This window comes from Rhineura floridana, chromosome 1 (assembly GCF_030035675.1).
Source record: "Rhineura floridana isolate rRhiFlo1 chromosome 1, rRhiFlo1.hap2, whole genome shotgun sequence".
NCBI lineage: Eukaryota > Metazoa > Chordata > Lepidosauria > Squamata > Rhineuridae > Rhineura > Rhineura floridana.
In genome coordinates this window covers 224341851-224363341 of record NC_084480.1, presented here as the reverse complement: position 1 = coordinate 224363341, position 21491 = coordinate 224341851, and the positions used below count along the sequence as shown (strand labels likewise).

The window sequence follows — 21491 nt, the reverse complement described above, 5'->3', positions numbered from 1 at the left end:
TGCCTTGAGTTAGCTGCTTCACACAAAGTCCATAGATTATGTGCAGTTGCAACAGAACTGCCTTCTACCAGCTCCAATACAGATATATTAGTTCTATCAGAATTAACACAGCTTGAAAGAGGAGCTGTCAGGCTGTGGTATATGTATTTTATTTTATTTTTTGCTGACACGTATTAGGAATAAAGGTAAAGTTCTTTAGTTATCAACAACAGGAAGCACCCTTTTGCATTGTCCATTATTACAGGAGATTGCTAATTGCTAATGATTCTAGCAATTAACAAATTGCTAATGATTCTTAACCTAGCATTTAGACTACACAGCCTTAAGTGCAAACATATCCTCTAAACAGCTCTATTAAGTTTTGGAACACAATAATTTAGCAAAAATATTTTGAAAAGATGTACATTAGCTGCCTATTCATTTCTGAGCCCAATTTAAGGTGCTGGTGCTTACCTTCCAATTCCTAAATAGCTTAGGACTCAAATATGAGAACGATCTCCTCTTCCCATACCAGGTTGCCTGCATCTTGAGATCTACTGGAGAGCACCTGCTCCAAGTACCCTTTTTAGCAGAGGTATGCTAAGCTTCTACATAGGGCCTTTTCTGTGGTGGTGACCGGACTTTGAAATACCATCCCTGGTGCTGACATTGTAAGTTTTTTTATCCCAACATTTGCCCTGGCATATTAGATTGCAGATTTTTAAAATTTGGAATTCTGCTTTATTTTGTCTTCTTATGTTATACTGATTTATTGGTTTTGAATTGTATTTAGATATGGTGTGAATTCAGTTTTATTCACACTTTTGTACAGTGCCCTAGATTCTTCTGATGAAGGATGTGAAGAAATACTTTAAACAAATAAATATCTTCAGCATGAAGCCACACTTCATTATGCAGTCTAACTCACTGTTTCTGCTGACACCAGACATGATTATGAGAAATACCTGCATGAACAGATTCCATTTTGGTGTGAGTCTGATTTGCTTTATATGTGGTATCTTTAAAACAATGAAGAGCTCTCCAAAGTTCCAATAAGGCTGATGCAGTTAAACAATTACATTTTTCATCATTTCTACTGAAGAAACCCAAGAGCAATGCCATTTTCTAATGAATGTTGTTGTTACGTGCCTTCAAGTCGATTATGACTTATGGCGACCCTATCAATCAGCGACCTCCAATAGTTATAAACCACCCTAATGAATATGCAGTATTATTAATTGGGTGTTTCAGCTTCATGCTAACCCTAATATTAGATAATTACAATTTGAACAAATATTTCAGCTACATTACGTCTTCTTACATGTATTCTAGGCAGTTTCATTTCTTGGTCAATTTCTTGTCGTTTGCAGTGCTCTGGAGTGATCTTTCACTCACCATCATCAAAAATACTAAGACTGATCTTAATTCTCCATTTCAGTCCTTAAGTAGCCAACATGGTATTATCCACATACAAGAGAGGGATATCAGCAGGCTCATGGGAACCCCAAGTTTTGCAGGAAAAAAATCTGGAATCAACAGCTGTTTTGTGCATGCAACCACTTTACAAACTATGTGGAGAAAAGAACAACCATACAAAATAAGAAGAGCCTGCCGGACCAGGCCAATGGCCCATCTAGTCCAGCATCATGCTCTCACAGTGGCCAACCGAATGCCCAAGGGAAGCCTGCAAGCAGGACCTGAGTGCAAAGAGCACTCTCCACTCCTGCGGCTTCTAGCAACTGGTTTTTGGAAGCATACTGCCTCCGACTACCATATGAAGAGAAGATAAAAAGTTTGGGGCTTAAAGTTATAAAGGGGATTAGAAGGAAATATGACAGGGTTTTATAAAATTGTGCATAGTGGAGAGAAAGTAGGTAAGGTGAAAATTTTCTTCCTCTCATAATACTAGAAATCAGGGTCATCCAATAAAGCTGAATGGTGGGAGATTCGTGACAGACTAAAGGGACATACTTCTTCACACAGTACATAGTTAAAATAATGGAAGTGGCTCCCACAAGATGTAGCAATGGGCACCAAGTTGGATGGCTTTGAAAGTGGATTAGACAAATTCAGGGAGGATAAGGCTATTGTGGGTACTACAATCAGAAGATGCAGGATCAGCAGATAGATATATCGGAGAAGTATTTGCAGGGGAACAACAGTGAGAAAAGACTGTTGTGCTTATGTCCTGCTTGTGGGCTTCCCACAGGCTTCTGGTTGGATGCTGTACCAGACAGGCCATTGTTGTGATCCAGCAAAGCTCTTCTTATGAGCCCAAACTATAGGGAATTTTGAGGTCTTCTCCGGTCTCAGGATGTTGCTACTGTTAGTGAAAGGTGCTCACTACCAGGAAGAATGCTCCATGACAGGGCCATGCTCTATGGAGGAACTGACTCCTCCTGACTCCAATGCAGGAGGAACAAGCAGAAAGTGGAGGAGTTAAGAGAAAAGCCTGGCTGAGTACAGCAAACAGAACAGCCTTCTAATCTCCGTGTCACTTTTTCTGTTAGGAATGATGCCTTGCTGCCAGCAGACTGCCTAGAGATTCCAACAGAATCTCATCACTTCTATCATATCCCTTGTGCTCACTTTCTGTGGCCACTAATACGTATATGTGCATCGTTCCTTATCTTGACACTGCTGCTATTTTTAAATGTTTGAAATTCATTTTTTGTGGGGAGGGAGATTTTGAACGCTTTTGCATTTTAAAGCAATTTTTTTCTTGGACAATGAGCAAGTCCAAGCTCAATCTCAGTTACAGTTCTAACATTTGCCAGATGAATGGATTTTTAAATGAAATTGAAAGGGCTGAAGGGGAACAAACACTCGCACACCACTTTGCTTAAGTAGGCTTTTTGAAATATATATTTTTGTTACTAAGGTTAGAGAACAAGCTGGGACAGAAATCTAAATTAAAAATGTAGCAAACTTGATGTTATGAAGGAAAAAGAAAGATTTAATCCTGTGCTTTTTACATAGTTCTTGTGGAAAACACTTCAGTGCGGCAGAAGGCTCCTCAAGTTTATGGAAATGCTTGTAAGGACTCTTGCCATGATTTGATTTGATTTCCACATCAAGGCCACACTATACATTTATATTGATTTCATAGCACTTTAATAGTCATGGTTTTCTTCAAGAATCCTGGGAACGGTAGTTTGTTAAGGGTGTTGGGAACTGTTAGGAGTCTCCTATCTCCTTCAGGGAATGACAGTTCCCAGAGTTCCTGGAAATGAGGGGTTGATTGTTAAACTGGTTTAAGTCTGTGGTGTGGACGTGCCCCAAGTGGTGTCGAGGGCCCTGCTGTCACATGTAAGTACAGTAATACCTCGCATTAACGTACTCAATGGGACCAGAGCGAGTACGTTAACCAAAAATGTCCTTAAAGTGAAGCACTACCTTTTAAAACTTTTTTCCCCTCTCCTTCATGTGGAGCCTCAAAGCCCCACGCTAAAGCCTCTGCTGCTGCGCTGCCACGCCTCCCAGCTGATCGCGATAGCGCCTCCCAGCTGATTTGCGGTGGCGCGATGGCGTCTATTTCCACCCCCGCGCTCTAAAGCCTCTGCTGCTGCACTGCGTTTCTGGAGAAATACAGGCATATGGAGCATGTACATTATAGCGAGGTGACAGTAAGTGAAGTGACGTTAAGCGGGGTATGCCTTTATTCTTAAGTAACAGCCATGTCACTGCCATAACATTAAAATGGGTTCAAGCAATAACCAGAATGTTATAGGCATGAGTGTGTTTTTCTCAGTTTTTAGTTTTGTAGAGGCATAATGTTACTGGATCAGACCAAGGTCTGTCTAACCCAGTATTCTGTTTTCAGTTGTCGTCAACAAGATACCTCTAGGAACTTCTTAGCAGAATATGAAAGTGGTGGCCTTCTCCTAGCTTGTCTCCAGTATCTGCTATTCAGAGGTATACTGCCTTTATACATGGAGGTTTTGTTTACCTATCATGGCTATTAGTCATTGATAAAACTATCTTCCTGAGATGGGAGCTTCCCTAATAAAGGTTGCCAGATTAATCTTATGGTTATAGGGGAAAGGATAAAAAAGTGTTTTTTTTTTATTAAAAAAGCATTAAAATTCAATTATTTTAAATCTCGGAGGCATCTTGGAGGCATGCTTTACGGGACTTTGATGTTTCCAAGCAGGGGCTCTGCAAGATGATATTTCTATATTATATATATGCTAAAGTTGCTTAAACAACAGGATAAAACTATTGCATTTCTACTGTCCCATTTTTGGTGCTATCTGAATAGGAAACCTTGCACCTTTCCCCCATCTGCTCTCTTTTTTTCTCACAAAAGTTATGTGCCTTTCAGTTTCTATTTAGGCTTGTCACTGTTTCTTATTTCAAGAAACATTCCCTTATTTATGAATCTTATTTATTTGTCTATGTGTTTCTGATGGAAGGAGAACCTTATTTGTGAGATGCTCAGTTATTGCAAATGGCAACTTAAGACATTACAAGGGAAGTATCTTCTCATAAAGTACTGTTACTGTTCTGACAACCATTATACATCATTTTCCTATGTTCTCACAATGTATTTATGATTTTGGAGCTCTTCAGGTGACAACCTTACTTTGTATAATAGGCAGAAATTCAACAGGCACAGCATCTCATCAACCAATTCAATCTGGAAAAGTTCCTCTGCCTTTGGAATTTCTGCCTGCCATTCATCTGTTAAAGAGCTTTATCAAGAAATAGCTGGCAATTCTTTCAGAAAATTTGGGACAAAAGCTAATTGTGCTTTACAGTGACAAACTACCAATTAAGACCTCAGAAGCCACAGGCAATGTTTATTGACAACATTTCTGTTATCTCTCTTGACTTCAGCAACTTTTTTGCTGACTGGTTTTGCTGACTGTTGAAATGAAAATATGTATAGGAAGTGTTAATATCTTGTAATTCGGTGAAGATTTCCTTATGCCAAGTCTTTTGTGATTGGAATTAAATCAGATATTAATGCCTGCATAAAGTTTCTGTGAGCAACTAACACAATATAAGGAATTTTATTCATCTGCACTGGCTAGATTCTATGCCATAATACACATTCATTGCAGGCGAGATGTAAAAGAACAATGAAGATATTGTTTTTAATTAAATGTATTAACAAAACACCAGAACATCTGCATGCTAATATTTTTTACAACAGTTGTGCTTTGTATCAGTGAATGCATTTATTTGTGGGCAACAAAGGAAAGCATTTGTGCCACAGAAGTGGCTTCTCCCAATACTAGCTAGAACATCTTATGCCTTTCTTTAGTAATAGAGATATGTATTGAGAATTTTTATCCTCCTATTCCCTTCAGTTTTCAATGTTTTCAGGTACAGAAGAATTGTAGATGTACTTAGCTGGCACTTGCAGAGGAGGAGAGAGAAAATTAAACTAAAATTCAATAGATTTTGTTCAGCCTGATCAATGAAAGGTCGGCAACACAAGGCCCCAGGACCACATTTGGCCTGCCAATACTTTTCTGCACAATGGCCTCTCTGTGGGTAAACCCACCATAATGTGGAAGCACGGAACTGCCAAGGCCAGAGACAGATCTGGTCCCAATCTAGGCAAGATGCTGGGCACCTCAAAAAGTATTTACTTGTGAAGGATTTCACACGGCCTGGCATCACGTTTAAAAACACGTCTCAATCAAAGTGTAGTTTCTACACACAGCGTTTATTCAGGCCATAGACTGCTGGCATGCAGACACTACAGAGTAAAGCAGACTCCTTAAAAATAATACCTGCCTACATGACTGGGTAAGGTGTCTTTTTTTGGGGGGGGAGGGGACAATTGTTCAATTATACTATATCCCCTTTGCGTTGGGCTGTAGGGGTGTTGGATTGGGTGGAGGTATCCTCCCTCCCAGCTCTGCCAGTCACTTATGGCCTGTCGCTTTCAGAATGAAGCCAGTATGACTTGGCTGGGGTGGAGCTCCACCTCCTAACATGAGTACAGAAGTGCTACTTAAGCAGCCAGCGGAAAGTCCTGAAATGTTGGATCCTGACATGGCTGCCATCACATAACAGCACAGGGCCTGATCTAGGCCAAATTGCTACACCAGCTCCAGTTCGGTACAGAGATCTGTCTGCCCCCCCATCTTCACGGATCTTTAGCCCTGGCGGCTGTGCATGGCAGGGATGCAGTTGTGCCGGTGGTACTGCTGCTCCACCAGGCTGGAGGGGAAAGGTTAGGACTGTGCTATTTATCATAACAGAAGACTCCAATCATTCGTGAACACAAACATCACTTTATTTTGAGTAAACCTGCATTGCAGGGATAGGGAAACTGTGGGCCTCTGGATGTTGCTTGACTATATCTCTCATCTCTGGCCATTAGCCGTGCTGATCAGGGCTGATGGGAGTTGTCCAACAACTTCAGGAGGAATACATGTTCCTCATCTTTGGATTAAATGCAATGGAACTGTTGTCTACTGGAATTAGGAGCAAGTAACTTTACCTGGATTGGAGAACCAGCTGCATTGGTCATAGGTGATATCCAGTGTTAGTCATATTCAGAGTAGACTCAGTGAAATCAATGAACTTCATATATTATTTAAATCCATTGATTTCAGTTGGTCTGCTCTGAGTATGACTAACATTGGATGATTTTTAATTGCATTGCTTCTTTTATTTCTTATATAGTATTTTAATGAATTACAATATAAGAAATAAGAGATTTAAAATCAATATGAATGTTTAATATGTACACACTGTGGATCACCTGAATGAAGCCTGTGGGCCACTGTTGGTTCATGGACCACAGTTTGGGAACCCCTGGCCTAATATCTGGATGGAAGGGACATACTTTTGGGACATCCTAATGCCATGTTTGAGAATTAAAACACCATCACAAACATAACTTATGATTGATGCACCATTTAAAATGGAATTAAGTTTTCATGTTCTATCCAACATTACTAGAATAATTCCAGAACTGAAATCTTATATATTAAAACACAGTCAGACGGTGCTTCTTTCACCATTTTTTTGTTCTTTAAGTATTCCTAACCACTGCATCTGAGTAAATTTTGTCTGACTCATTAATTCAGAATAGGACCATAAAGAAAACCAAATGTGTTCATAAACTCAAAGGTCCTGGCAGGAGGCACTTCACAGAATACTAAGTACCTCTTTGGGTTCTGTAACGTAAATAGTTGCTCTGCATAAGCAAAGATACTTTGCATTGCACTTGCTGTCTCTTGAGATTGCACGACCTTCCACAAGTATTATCAATGCCTTTGAAGTGGTGTCTGAATTTTAGTACCTGTTGAATAGAGTCATCTTTTATCTTTGAGCGAGAACAAAGCCTACTGATTTAAAATTCTAACAATGCAAATCCCACAGGTTTTACAGAAAAAATTGTATTAGCCAATTCTACAGCTGAATTCATTCAAAATATTGCAAGATTACATTGGTTATAACATGGGTTCTCAACAAGGGGGGAATTTTAGGATTCCAGGGGGGGAATTGGGACCACTATTCAGCAAAGTGTGATGTCCTGTAGATTATGTACAATCTGTAAAACTGTAGTTTGTTTTTAATTTAATCTGCGACATTCAATAAAGTTTATTGAATGTCACAGATTAAAATCGATTCTTGAACATGCAGCATTATTTTCATTTGCAAAATTAAATTATTATTTAAAGACCAGAAAGTGCTCCAAGAAATTCTGTTATAATATAAACTAAGAATTTTTTCTCTCACGAGAAACACCACCGTCACTCGCGAAATGTCAACACGCTATGAGAGACTATCTTGGGAAGGGGGGAATTATATTCTGAACAATGGTGAAAGGGGGGAATGGAGCAAAAAAGGTTGAGAACCACTGGGTTATAATATACATTGAGGTCAACTACACAAATTTTGATTCCTAGGTACAGTACACCATGAGTACCAGCTCTTAGTCTTTATCCCTTCTGTTATTAAGGATCTTCAAACCTTCTAAGTTAACTATAGTGAAGAAGGTCCATGTAATCTTATAATATTTTCAGTGAATTCAGCACCCAATGCTGTATTTCTCTCTGAGGTCAAAGCGCTCTCTCTCTGCCCTCAAAGAGGGAAATATGAAGTTTCCTATTGCAGGGCTCTGCTTGGGAGCCTGGGTGTGTGTGGAGAAAGAGAAACCACCACAGCAGCATGAGCCCTGAATTGGTCACGTGCCAGCGAAGGACGGTGGAGCAGAGTGGAAAACATTGCACACACCCGTCTCTTCCCGTCTCCAGCTTATGCCCATTTCTCCACCAGGGCCCTGCTGTTTAGACCAAGAATCCATCTAATCCACCTTTGTCATTGCAACAGCAGCACAGTTGCCTTAGAGAAGCTTAGAGCAGGCTGTTTAGGCCACAGTCCTCCCTGGTATTCAGAGATATTGTGGCTCTGAATATTATTAGACCCATTCTTGTAAAATAAAGGATCTGATCTCTAACCTAAGTTTTTATGGGCAAGACACCAATCATTGCACTCCCCCTAGTGCCAAAGGAAGAGCATCAACATCCCTTGCACTGTAAGAATGTCTCCAGTTCAGAATTTGACCCTGAAGCCTTGCCAGTGACCGGAGTGCAATAAATATCTTGCAAGATAATCAAACCTGAAAATGTATGTGAAGATAGATAGAAGAAGCAATAAGTGGAAATATGTAGAGCTGAATCTGTACTCATCCTTTACAAGGTTGTGCAGTGCTTGTTACCATTAGCTACGTGGAGCACATATTCTCCATATTGAGCAATATTTCTACTAGTGATGCTGTCAAAACTCCTCGCTCAGAAATATAAACCTTAGTGGCTGGCTGATGATGCTTACCTCAAATAGCTCAGATTTCCTCCAGCTCAAATTTTAATCTGAGATGGACAAGTCAGTCACTCCCTCATTTTCACACAACCACTTTCCAAACTCACTCCCCCCCTTCAACCTAATTGCTTTCCCTTGTTCTCTGGCACCAGGGGGGTGGAGAAAGGGAGAAAGGTTGTTTTTCTCCTCCTTCTCTGACTCATGGCATGTTGCAATGGCTGAGCCAGCTACCAGGAGTAAGCTCCCATTTACCAGAGTTCTGGTGCCTGACACCAGAGGAAGGAGGGACAGAGGGCAACTTTCCTCTTTCCCCATCCCATGTAAAGCAACAAGTGGATGAGTGGTGAGGAAGGGCTGTGGAGGGAGGCAGGTAGTAGATGGTTGAGTGAGGATCCAGAGGCTCATAGGGGATAGCATTGGGGGAAAGAATAGATCCCATAGTTGGAGATGAGATAGGGTCAGATTTGGCTTGAAATGGAATTGGGCTTGGTAAAGCAATCTATTTCCCAAAGTCTGAGACCAACTGAAGGCATTTGCCCCATCCCCAATGTGGAAAGCTTAGTGTACAAATTTGCCACCCTGGGCTCCTTTGGGAGGAAGGACAGGATGTAAACAAATAAATGTTGTGATAACAAAGGCAAATAAGGGGAAAAATCATTTCCTTGCTTTTACTCCACACCAGTGTCAGTCACTCTAGAGTTCATGCTCACCCAGCATTCCTCTGACACTGATCCACATGCTTGATGTCTGGCAGAGAACAGGAAATTTAATGCATTGGCTGGTCAGGAGTGCAGTGAGACAGTTTTCATAGTGGGGACAGACACATAAAATTGGGGGGCAGAAGGGTTGAGGCATTGGTCACTATAAAAGAGGTTTCTGGGAGGAAAGTTTTCATAGTAATAACACCCCCCCAATTTATGCATTTTAATTAGGAACTATAACTTGTGAAGTTTACAAAAAAGCAAATCAACTTAAATAAAGTATTTTCCACATACAAAATAGTTGTGTAAACTAAATTTGACTAGGAAGTAAATGTTTATAGTGCAAATCATCCTACCATAACAATTTGAACTGTTAATAAAGTATAACGCAACATGATTTCTCTGCAAAGTTGCACAGGAGCTGTTCACTTGATTCCTCCTAATATGTTACTTTCAAAAGCCAAGATTACTATGTTTGCTTTTCTCTGATGAAGCATTGACCACCTGTATGGTGTCGGCGCATGTGTCAAAGTTGAGAATGAATTTTCACACACAGCTGTAGATGCACCAAAGGTGAGTCCTGCAACATACAAAGTGTACATGCCTGGCAGGCTTCTTTGTACAGGTACAATGTTTTACAGCTTGTGAACTGTTAGTTCAATTCTCTTGAGGCAGCTACTTCCTGGAACTACCTACCCTGGTGGTCTCCGTTGCCATGCCAGGAAAGCAATTAAAAGAAGGTTCACTTCAGAAATTAAATTAATACCTATAAACATCACTTTTCATAAGGAAATGCTTGACAGCATGTCACATAGGAACTATAAGTCTCTCTGAACCACAGGTGCTAGAATTAGCTGTACAAGCACACAATCTCTGTTCCACAGAAAAGTCCTGGGCAGCCAGCTAACACTGCTTCTGATGGCTCTACCATCCAATCTCACACATACTAATTTGGCAGTACGTACGTTCGCATGAGAAAAGTTAAATAAGGTGAATTATTTATAGTGATTTGCACAGTTGGGTAGAGGTCTAAAATTGTTGCAACTAAGGCTCTAGCCACATTATACTCTTCAAAACCATTTTGAAATGGAACCATAGTGAAAGGGTATCTTTTTCAGTCTTACAGTGGTTCCACTCCTTTCTCTCTGACAGGCGCCAACAGGTAGCATTGGGTGAGGAGGTTTCAGACCCTTGGCCTCTCAATTGTGGTGTGCCACAGGGTTCTATCCTCTCTCCCATGCTATTTAACATCTATGTAAAGCCGTTGGGAGAGATCATCAGGAGATTTGGGCTGCAGTGTCACCAATATGCGGATGACACTCAGCTCTATCTCTCATTTAAATCTTCACCGGAGAGGGCTGTGGAGACCATGTCCAAGTGCCTGGAATCCGTGAGTGGATGGATGGGCAGGAACAGGTTGAAGTTGAACCCGGATAAGACCGAGGTACTACTTGTGGGAGACAAGGGAGGGTTAGGAGATGTTGACCTGGTGTTTGATGGGGTGAAATTGCCCCTACAGGACCAGGTCCGCAGCCTCGGAGTTGTTCTTGATTCCAGGCTGTCCATGGAGGCTCAGATTTTGGCTGTGAGCCGGGCAGCTTGGTATCAATTACATCTTATACGTAAGCTGCAACCCTACCTCCCTGTTCAACAGCTCTCGCTCGTGGTACACGCCCTGGTCACCTCTCGATTAGACTACTGTAATGCGCTTTACGTGGGGTTACCCTTGAAAACGACCCGGAAATTACAACTTATACAGAATGCAGCGGCGCGCTTACTTACCAACAGCCGCCGCCGGGACCACATCACTCCAGTATTACTTGATCTACACTGGCTGCCGGTTGTCTTCCGGGCCCGATTCAAGGTGTTGGTATTAACCTTTAAAACCCTAAATGGTTTCGGCCCTGCTTACCTGAAAGAGCGCCTCCACCGCCACCAACTATGCCGCCCAACTAGATCAGCCACACAAGGCCTTCTCTCAATCCCACCAACCAAAACAGTTAGGTTGGTGGGTACTAGGGAGCCTTTTCTGTGGTGGCCCCCACTCTCTGGAACTCCCTCCCATGTGATCTCCGACATGCCCCTTCCCTAGACGTATTCCGCAAGGCCCTGAAGATGTGGCTATTCCAACAGGCCTATGAGGTCCTTGGGATGGGTAAATATCCATGATTTTGTCATCTGTCGTATGCTGCTATTATAACTGTTTTTATATGTACCGATGACTGTCCAATATTTTATTTATTGTTATTATGTGATTGCATTTGAATTTTTGTATTTTATCTCATTTTAATGTACGTCACCTAGAGTGGCTAATTGCCAGATAGGCGACAAACAAATTAAATATTATTATTATTATTATTATTATTCAACTTTTTTAACAAACCAGGGATGAAATGCACCCCAGACATGCACAGAAGGGCAATATTTCAGCTCCCCATGGCTTAGGCTGTTAGTAAGGTCTTATTAGGTTTCCTGAGCCTTGAACAGCCAGCTCACTCACCTCTCTGCTTCTTCTCAGGTTCTGCTCTTGACTAGGCTAGATGGCTGCACTGTCTAGGCCCCAAAGCAGACACACCCACCAGATACACTAATAGTACCCACCACCTACAGAGGCTGCCTGAGCACTGCAGGGGAGGAGAATATCAGTGTTACAACAAGAATTCCCCCCCCAGATCCATGCCCCAAATCCACCAAAATCTGACCTTAACCCACTAGATACCTTGTTTGATAACATTTTTGTATTATTATGAACACTGTAATGAGGAATTGCTTAACAAGGTGGATAACAGAATTTAAAAGTACTAGCAACCATTGGTGTGTTGTATTTAAGTTTGAAACTGCAGATATAAATGTGTGTATGTCTTTCAGAACTGAGAGAAGTATGGGGTTTTTTCATTCCTCTCTCTCTCTCTCTCTCTCTCTCTGTGTGTGTGTGTTTGTTTGTTTATTTGTTTGTTTGTTTGTTTGGTTGGTTGGTTGGTTGGCTGGCTGGCTACTGTGAGAACAGGATGCTGGACTAGGTGGGCCTTTGCCTGATCCAGCAGGGTCTTCCTGTAATGATTATAAGATGAAATGAAACAATAGTGAAGTAGCACTTTAGAGACTGTACATAGGAACAGAAATGCAAACAGTTAAAAATACAAGAAAACATCTGAAAGTAGATTTTTCTTTTTTAAAAAGGGTAGTTTTTGGCTAGACAGTTTTATGAAATATATATTGGGGGTGGGTGGGTTGAAATTGAAGTATTTGTAAAAACTGCCAGATTCTCACCATAAAATGTTTAACATCCACTAGATTTCCCACTAGCCACTAGACAGGAAAATTCACCACCAGACATGCGCCTAAAACACTAGATTTTAATGGGGAAATTATTAAATTGGCAACAATAGGGGAGATGCTCTGCTGTCCATCACAATATTGTCGATGCGGCCAGATAGGCGGCCTAGAAATAAAATTTTATTTTATTATTATTACTTCCCGTCTTGCCTTCCTCCAATTACAAACCCTTAGGTTTGCCAAATCCCTCCCCCATCCATCAGGATTTGTGTTCATTTCATTCACACTTTTAACTCTTATATTTGCTGTGTTTGGTATTTAGCCCCTTTTCTCTATGAGACAATGTGGATTCTTAAGGAGAACTTCATTGCTAGCATCCAGTCCCATTCTTGGCCTAATCCTTTCTGCCCCCTTTTCCTCTCCTCCCAGCTCCTCTCCTCTACTGCTGGTCCCTGGTCAAGACAAACTTCTTAAACTCAAACTTACTATTAACAGAATACAACACTGTGTTCACATTCCGTTGGTAACTTTGCCCTGCTCCTCTCTTTGATGCCTAAACTGTATTTCTAAAAGCTCAACTGAAGTGTTAAGTTACTGCAATGCTAGAAATTTGAGGACTGAAATTTCATTGGGGGCAGAAATCATTTGGGGGGCACTGGCCTTATTTGCCCCCCCCCATCGCTACACCCTTGAGGCCAGTCCCTTTCCTTTCCAGCATTCTCCCTCAACCTAGAGCCACATCTTCATCCCTGAATCCTGTCCCTCAAACCTTCACACCCTGTGTGGGAAGAATTGTCTGTATTATTATTATTATTATTATTATTATTATTATTATTATTATTATTATTTATTAAATTTATATACCGCCCGACTAGCAATAGCTCTCTGGGCGGTGAACATAAAATAGCATAAAAAATTTGGATCATGCCCATAGCTTTAAGGATGATGTCTTGGTAAACCTGAGACCAAAAGGCAGTAACAAGTGATGGGAAAACATCAAAGGAGCATTCAGGTTCCTACTAAAGTATCCCAATGCCTAAACCTCTTTGCATATTGCTGTAATTATTAGTCAGAATTCATATGCGTTTTTTTTTTTTAAAAAAAACTTGTTCAAAGAAAGCAGAACTCCCTTTGGGGAATATAAGAAATTGATACATTTATTAAAGTGATAATACATTTTGTTTTATACTTGAGTAGCTCTCAGATTTAGGAAGACTTAGATGGACAGTATGCCACAAATGTAGTATTTAAGTAATGCTAAATAACAGTGTTAAAACCAGTAGTTTTAGTAATATTGACAAATATTTGGCAAAATAAAAAAATATTTGGCAAAATAAAAAAATAAAAAAAATAAATAAAAATAAAACTGGATAGTGGATCCACCTGTTATGTCGCGCTTGCTTATGGCATAATTCACGCCCACACGACTTGTGACTTCCACACTGAATGCAGGTCAGCAACTATATATTGTTACACACTCGAACATTTGGCTGGCTTGCTTGAGACCAAGTCTGGTAGGCTACTAACATGAAAGGTGGGTTACATTCACCACAGTCACACATGCCACAAATAAAGATGCTCTATTGATAAACCACGTATGCTAGAAGATTTAATTACACTTGAATCTAATTTCAATGAGACGGGTCCATGTTCAACGGAATTGGGCTATAAATTAAATGAGGGACACCTGCAAATCTGGTTAAAGTGTTACGTGTTGAATTTCAGCTTTCACCTCAATGACCCATCTTTTTATTCAAGCATTTTGTTACATTTTTACCCCTTCATACTGATATTTTTAAGGATTTTATGGATTTGTTTATGTATGGTTCTTTATATGTTTTTTGTATGCTTTGTATTTTTAAATCTATGTAATTCGCCACATGACCTGTATTCCAGGTGAGAGGGAGGCAACAAAATTAAGATGATGTTGTTGATGATGATGATAATATCACCTTCTGCATTCATTTGTCTCTTAGGAGCCTCTGCACACTGCAGAGGTTTCTGAGGCACTCTCAAGATTGCAGTCTCCATTGGCTGGCCAACCCTATTGAGTAAACAAATAGTTTAGAACAGGGGTTCCCAAACTGTGCTCCGTGGCCACCAGTGGTCTGCAAGCTTCATTGAAGTGGTCCACGGTATGTCTGTGGATATGTGCATGAAAATATTGAATATTCATATATTCTTAATTGTATTTGTATTGCTTCTTTTATTTCTTATGTCGTATTACTATTTGAATTAGAATTGTTACAACAGACAGAAAAATCAGTAAGTGGTCCGCCAAGACCCTCAGCAATTTTCAAGTGGTCCATGGGGAGAAAAGTTTGGGAACCGCTGGTTTAGAATGTACTCTGTACCTGCCCATTGCAGGGGACAGTTTGTAGTGGTAAGGATGGTATCATTTGAAGAGGTAGATCACCATTAGCAAGCTACATATGTGCTCCTTATTAGCTTCAGAAGAACCCCAGGATGTCTAGGAAGTTGGGATACAATTCAAAAACATTTAATTAAATGATTAGCTTGATTCTTAAGTTGTCTCATTTGTATCTATTTAAGTCTTTACCTTAAGTGATTCCAAGACACATTGTTTCGAAGTACCTTTAAAGTATATGTCAGCTCAGCAGTAAGCCACATTTCACTTGACCCAGTAACGAAATTGCTGCAAAAGCAAAAATACTATGGTTGCCGGTAAAGCACCAAACTAGTACATTCTAATAATTGGAAGCCCAGCAGAGTCTTCAGATTGGTGGCTACAAACAAATGATGCAATTCAACCAAATGTTTTGCTGCATCTGCACTTATTCTGAGTGGGTGAGCTCCTGGAACATTTGAATCAACCTTATTGGCTACTGGTATAGTTTTCCAGCAGTAAACTTGAGCATATGGAGTTGGTGGTTTTTACATTTTTAAAATCATGATGAGTGAATTTATACAATTGTTGAAAGGTTCTAGAACACTGCATTTGCACGACAGCTTCTGATGTCACATTCACACTGGGGAACTTCCTGCTGAATTGCATGTGAAGACTTACAGCCATCCATGCAGTTTACTGATATTCAGATAAGCCAATTCATAAATACAATATGGTTTATCCAAGCTTTGTGGTGGGCAGGAGTCAGGGCTGTGAAGTCAGAAGCAATTTTGGGTGGAGTTGGTATCGGAAGCAATTTGGGTGGAGTCGGAGTCAGTAGAAATGTACTGACTCCAACTTCAAAACAAAATTAATATTTTAATATTAATATTAATTTATTAATATTAATACATTAATATACATTTGCCATTTATGAAGGAGTCAGAGTCGGAGTCAGATAGTAGAAAAATTAATATACATTTGCCATTTATGAAGGAGTCGGAGTCGGACAGTAGGAAAATAGAGGAGTTGGAGTCGAAGGTTTGACATACCGACTCCACAGCCCTGGCAGGAGATATGCGCATCAAAACTTATTCAGATTTGGGTACATGCAATGTAAGGCTATATTTAGCGCTGGAGCTTTTCTGCATAATTCTTATGTGCTTGTTTTGTTGATGCATCATTATCAACAAATTTGTTAGCTGCCCTCACTGTACAAAGATGGAAAAGAAATACTTTCATAAAATAAATAAAATTAAAATATGCCTCGAGTCTAGTTACTTATGAGTACATTCCACTTCTTACTGATGTCAATGGGCTAACATTCTACTGACTTTATCAGGGCTGAATTGTATTTTGTTTGGTCCCGTTGACTCCACTGTAAACCTTCTGATATATAACATCAGTGCAGAATGAGGTTTCATTACTAATGGATCAAAATATATAGTGTGAATAAGCATTCAGGAAAGTTAAAGATCATCTGACAAGTTTGGGTTATAGAGCTGCTAGAAGGAAACTTTCAGCTCGCTTTATATTTTCACACACTGGGTAGAACAACAGCCCTAAAATGGAATTCTGTAGTGTAGGCCTAGTTTGCAGCTCATCCTCCTTGTTTTCTAACTACATCTGGCACGGATACAGATTACTTAGGGTCATGGGGGAGAAGGAACAGGAAACAAAAGCCTGTGGTTGTAGCTAGTGGGATTTGCTATGGCAGAAATTTAGAATCTATGAAAAGCATGTGGCAGCTATCCAGATAGCCCTGCAGAGACCCAAAAAATAAAATAAAATCCTAAACCTTTCTCAACAAATAACTTCTACCAAGGCACCCACACATTTCAAGCAGAAACCATCCTTTGTGTGCCTAGAACATAGTTTTTATTTAGCTGTAAGCATCTCACACATAAGGCTCCCTGCACAACAGAAGGCACAAAATGTGGCATGATGAAAACATAGTTTGTCTCCTATTTTATGGAAAGTTGAGAGTGAATCACTGAAATGAAGATAAAGACATTCATTTTATCGGCCATTGGATGTGCTCCGGTAAATGAATGCTTAGCTCTACTCCATAATACTTGCCATAAATGAACACCTATTATAACTTTTGGGTTGGCAACCTTATGTGGAACAAAGTGATTGGCAGAGAGCAAATCAACGTCTTTAAGATGGATGTCCACAACATAATAATGAACCCACTGCTTACACTTTCTGTAACTTTATGGATTAATTACTTGTTTGAGGTACTTAGTGGCCATACCAGTTTCCTGTTTAACAGTGCTTACAAGAAAAATAATACAGTAATAACTGGCTTGTCTCAGCAACAGGTCTTAAATGCATGTCATTTTCAGTGCTAAAGTGATGTCTTGCTTGCTGATCTCAGGGTGAGGATCATCACTTCCAGGGCCTTATTTGATTTAAACTGTGGCCCTTCATAGGTTCCATCTCCCATCTGCTCTAGCCTGCATGGCCAATGATCAGGGATAACAGGAGGTATACCAGAGCAACATATGGAGGGCCACAGGTTTCCCACCCCGGTCTATAGGATACCATGTGAGGCCAACAATGGATTTACTTCTTTCATTTCCTGTTCAAACACTGAGTACCTTCTATAACATAGGCAAGAGTATCAGTGCTGTTTTACTATGACAGGCACCTAAAATATGATACCTAAACACATTATGTAGATGTAAGAAAAAATTGTTTGATGACTTATTTATTTGATGAATTTTTATTGTACTTTTATGGTTTTATCTGTGAAAGCCACAGCTGTGGAGCAGCTAAGTAATTATTTTCTTGCCACCCTGGGCTCCTGCTGGGAGGAAGGGCGGGATATATATCAAATAATAATAATAATAATAATAATAATAATAATAATAATAATAATAATAATAATCTGTATCTTCTCTCTAATTTATATTTATGTTAAGTGCAAAGGCATTTGTGGGTCTGAGAGACAGGACATTTTGGTTATGGCTCCAAAAGCATGAAATACCTTTCCTCTATAGATCTGCTGGGATCTTTCACCTCCTGTTTTTAGGGAGTTTTAGGACTGCTGCTTTCAAGTATGTTTTATTGCTGTTACTTTAGTTTATATAATGTAATCCTATTTTTTTTTGTTCTATATTGTTGAAAGTCTCTTTGAATGGTTTCCAGAAAAGACAAAATTATAACAACAATCATCATGATGATCATAATAGTGATGATTGAGATCTGGATTCTAAGCTATTTGTTCTATTGAATTTCAATGTTTTTAAAATATGTTTCTTTAAAATAAACGCCAGTTCTTAAATATATTGAAACAGTGACTATGTGCATAATTGCTGTGAAGAACAGAGGTGCTAAAGGCAGTGTAGTTAATTTCCCTAGTAAGTGAGAGTGTTTTTGGCTTTGATAGCAAGCAACTGTTTATATATATTGGGTTTCTCATTTTGTGCAGCAGGTTCAGGAAAGAACTATGCAAACAATTAAACAATGGAAATTTATCCATCTCCACTTGGGTTTACTCTGTATTAAAGCTGTTACAACACATGGTTCTACAAAATATGGCAGGCACTGTCAAAGTTATTTTGAAATTTAAAAGAACATTTCCTGGTAGAAAATGCATTCCTGCCATCAAAGGTGTCTTGTTTCTTTTTACTTTAGCTGTACATTTCTTTGTCTTCTTACTTTGGAGTTGTTACCAACAAGATCAAAGCAGTCATTAAAAGTTGTGGCCATTACACTATTAGATTTCTCTTCCCATTCTCCTCCTTTGATTGAAATATCTGAGGAAATAGCAAGTGATACTTTCCTCTGATCCCAAGTACTGTAGAGGTGGGGATAGACAGATGCACCATTCTAAAGGAGTGGGGCTGATTTGGAAATACACCTGGCTTCAGTACTTCTATCCCAGCATATTAAACCAGAGTTTCCCATGACATTCCGACTAAGAAACTGTGGTTTAATTACTGCTTACAAACTAGGTTATGAAACCAGGGCCTGATTCTGGATAGAAGCACTGAATCTAAGTATGTGAGAAGAAAAAAATGGAGTGCAAAGCAAACGAAACAGGAACATGATTCCTCCTTGGGTCAATGAACCATTATTTATCAGCCCAAGATTTTGACATTTAAACTACACCGCTATTTCAGTACATAAGGACTAAAGGAAAACAAATGAGAAGTTTAAAAGCAATCTATCAAACACATAGCAAAATGTTGATTTTCAGTTTAACATATGTTCCAGAAATTTACCAAGAAATGTAACCAGCAGTGGCAGAAGTAAAATGAAAGACTACCTTAGCTAGGCTAAATGTGAGGAAATGTTTAACAAAACACCTTACAATTCAGTATGCCATGCAGTTTGAATAATTTTCATTCCTTTGAGTTCTGTGATCCCCCAACATACAGAAAATGGAACATTTTCAGATTTTTATATGTATAATTTACAGAACTCTATAAAAAAAGTAAGAGAAAGAGACAGAGAGGCTTTTTCAGTGACTGCCCACAACTGCTGAAGACCCTTTCCGTAGAGATTCATCAAAGGAGAGCCTGAATAGTTTCTGGAAAAGCTGTGCATTTTAAAAATCTTCAGCCTGTCATTCAACCATGCATACACAGGTGTGGGATGATTAAAATTTAATTGGACATGTGCCAAATCCTTGGGGGAGGATCAGCAAGAAACCAAATGATACCATAAACTGCACCAATAGTAGAACATCCATGATCCAAATGTAGATCCAAAATTCTCTACCATTTCTTCATTTGCTCCCATTAAGGTCATTTCACATTTTTAAATGAACACTGAAAGAAACACATTTTACAGCATTTTTCATTATAATTTATAGCATATACCTACCTATATATTACCATGAGGGCTAAAAATTAAGGAGAACAGAGTTTATTATGGTCAGTGCTTTCCTTCACATCGGTGACTTTCATACTTCCTACTTTCGATATGTATTTCATTACATATCAAGTTGAGGGCACCCTAAGTATCTACCATGAAACCTGCATGCAGCAAAGAAGACAATATTTCTGGGCACATGCTCAGTTCATGCGGGGAACTGGCCAGGCATGTTTAGGAAAGGGCTGTAGCTTAGAGACAGTGCATCTACTTTGCATGCCGAAGGTCCCAGGATCAATTCCTGGTAGGGTTGGGAATGTTCCCTGCCTGAAACCCTGGAAAGCCACTGCCAGTTAGGGCAAACAATACTGCGTCTGATGCAGTATAAGACAACTTCCTATATTGCTATATTGAGAGTGTCAACAAGCATATAGATAGAGGTGATCCAGTGGACATAGTGTACTTAGACTTTCAAAAAGCGTTTGACAAGGTGCTTCACCAAAGACTCCTGAGTAAGCTTAGCAGTCATGGAATAAGAGGAGAGGTCCTCTTGTGGATAAGGAATTGGTTAAGAAGCAGAAAGCAGAGAGTAGGAATAAATGGACAGTTCTCCCAATGGAGGGCTGTAGAAAGTGGAGTCCCTCAAGGATCGGTATTGGGACCTGTACTTTTCAACTTGTTCATTAATGGCCTAGAATTAGGAGTGAGCAGTGAAGTGGCCAAGTTTGCTGACGATACCAAATTGTTCAGGGTTGTTAAAACAAAAAGGGATTGCGAAGAGCTCCAAAAAGACCTCTCCAAACTGAGTGAATGGGCGGGAAAATGGCAAGTGCAATTCAATATAAACAAGTGTAAAATTATGCATATTGGAGCAAAAAATCTGAATTTCACATATACGCTCATGGGGTCTGAACTGATGGTGACCGACCAGGAGAGAGACCTCGGGGTTGTAGTGGACAGCCTGATGAAAATGTTGACCCAGTGTGCGGCAGCTGTGAAAAAGGCAAATTCCATGCTAGGGATAATTAGGAAAGGTATTAAAAATAAAACAGCTGATATCATAATGCCGTTGTATACATCTATGGTGTGGCCACATTTGGAATACTGTGTACAGTTCTGGTCGCCTCATCTCAGAAAGGATATTATAGAGTTGGAAAAGGTTCAGAAGAGGGCAACCAGAATGATCAAGGAGATGGAGCGACTCCCTTATGAGGAAAGGTTGCAGCACTTGGGGCTTTTCAGTTTAGAGAAAAGGAGGAGACATGACAGAAGTGTATGAAATTATGCATGGCGTTGAGAAAGTGGATAGAGAAAAGTTTTTCTCCCTCTCTCATAATATTAGAACTTGTGGACATTCAAAGAAGCTGAATGTTGGAAGATTCAGGACAGACAAAAGGGAGTACTTCTTTACACAGTGCGTAGTTAAACTATGGAATTTGCTTCCACAAGATGCAGTAATGGCCACCAGCTTGGATGGCTTTAAAAGAAGATTAGACAAATTCATGGAGGACAGGGCTATCAATGGCTACTAGCCATGATGGCTGTGCTGTGCCACCCTAGTCAGAGGCAGCATG

General features: G+C 39.9%; 1 protein-coding gene across 6 annotated transcripts in view; it reads right to left on the bottom strand.

Moving 5' to 3' along the window:
• Positions 1–21491, bottom strand: part of MBP (myelin basic protein) — a 206753-nt gene that overhangs the window by 37081 nt on the left and 148181 nt on the right. The window lies entirely within an intron of this gene.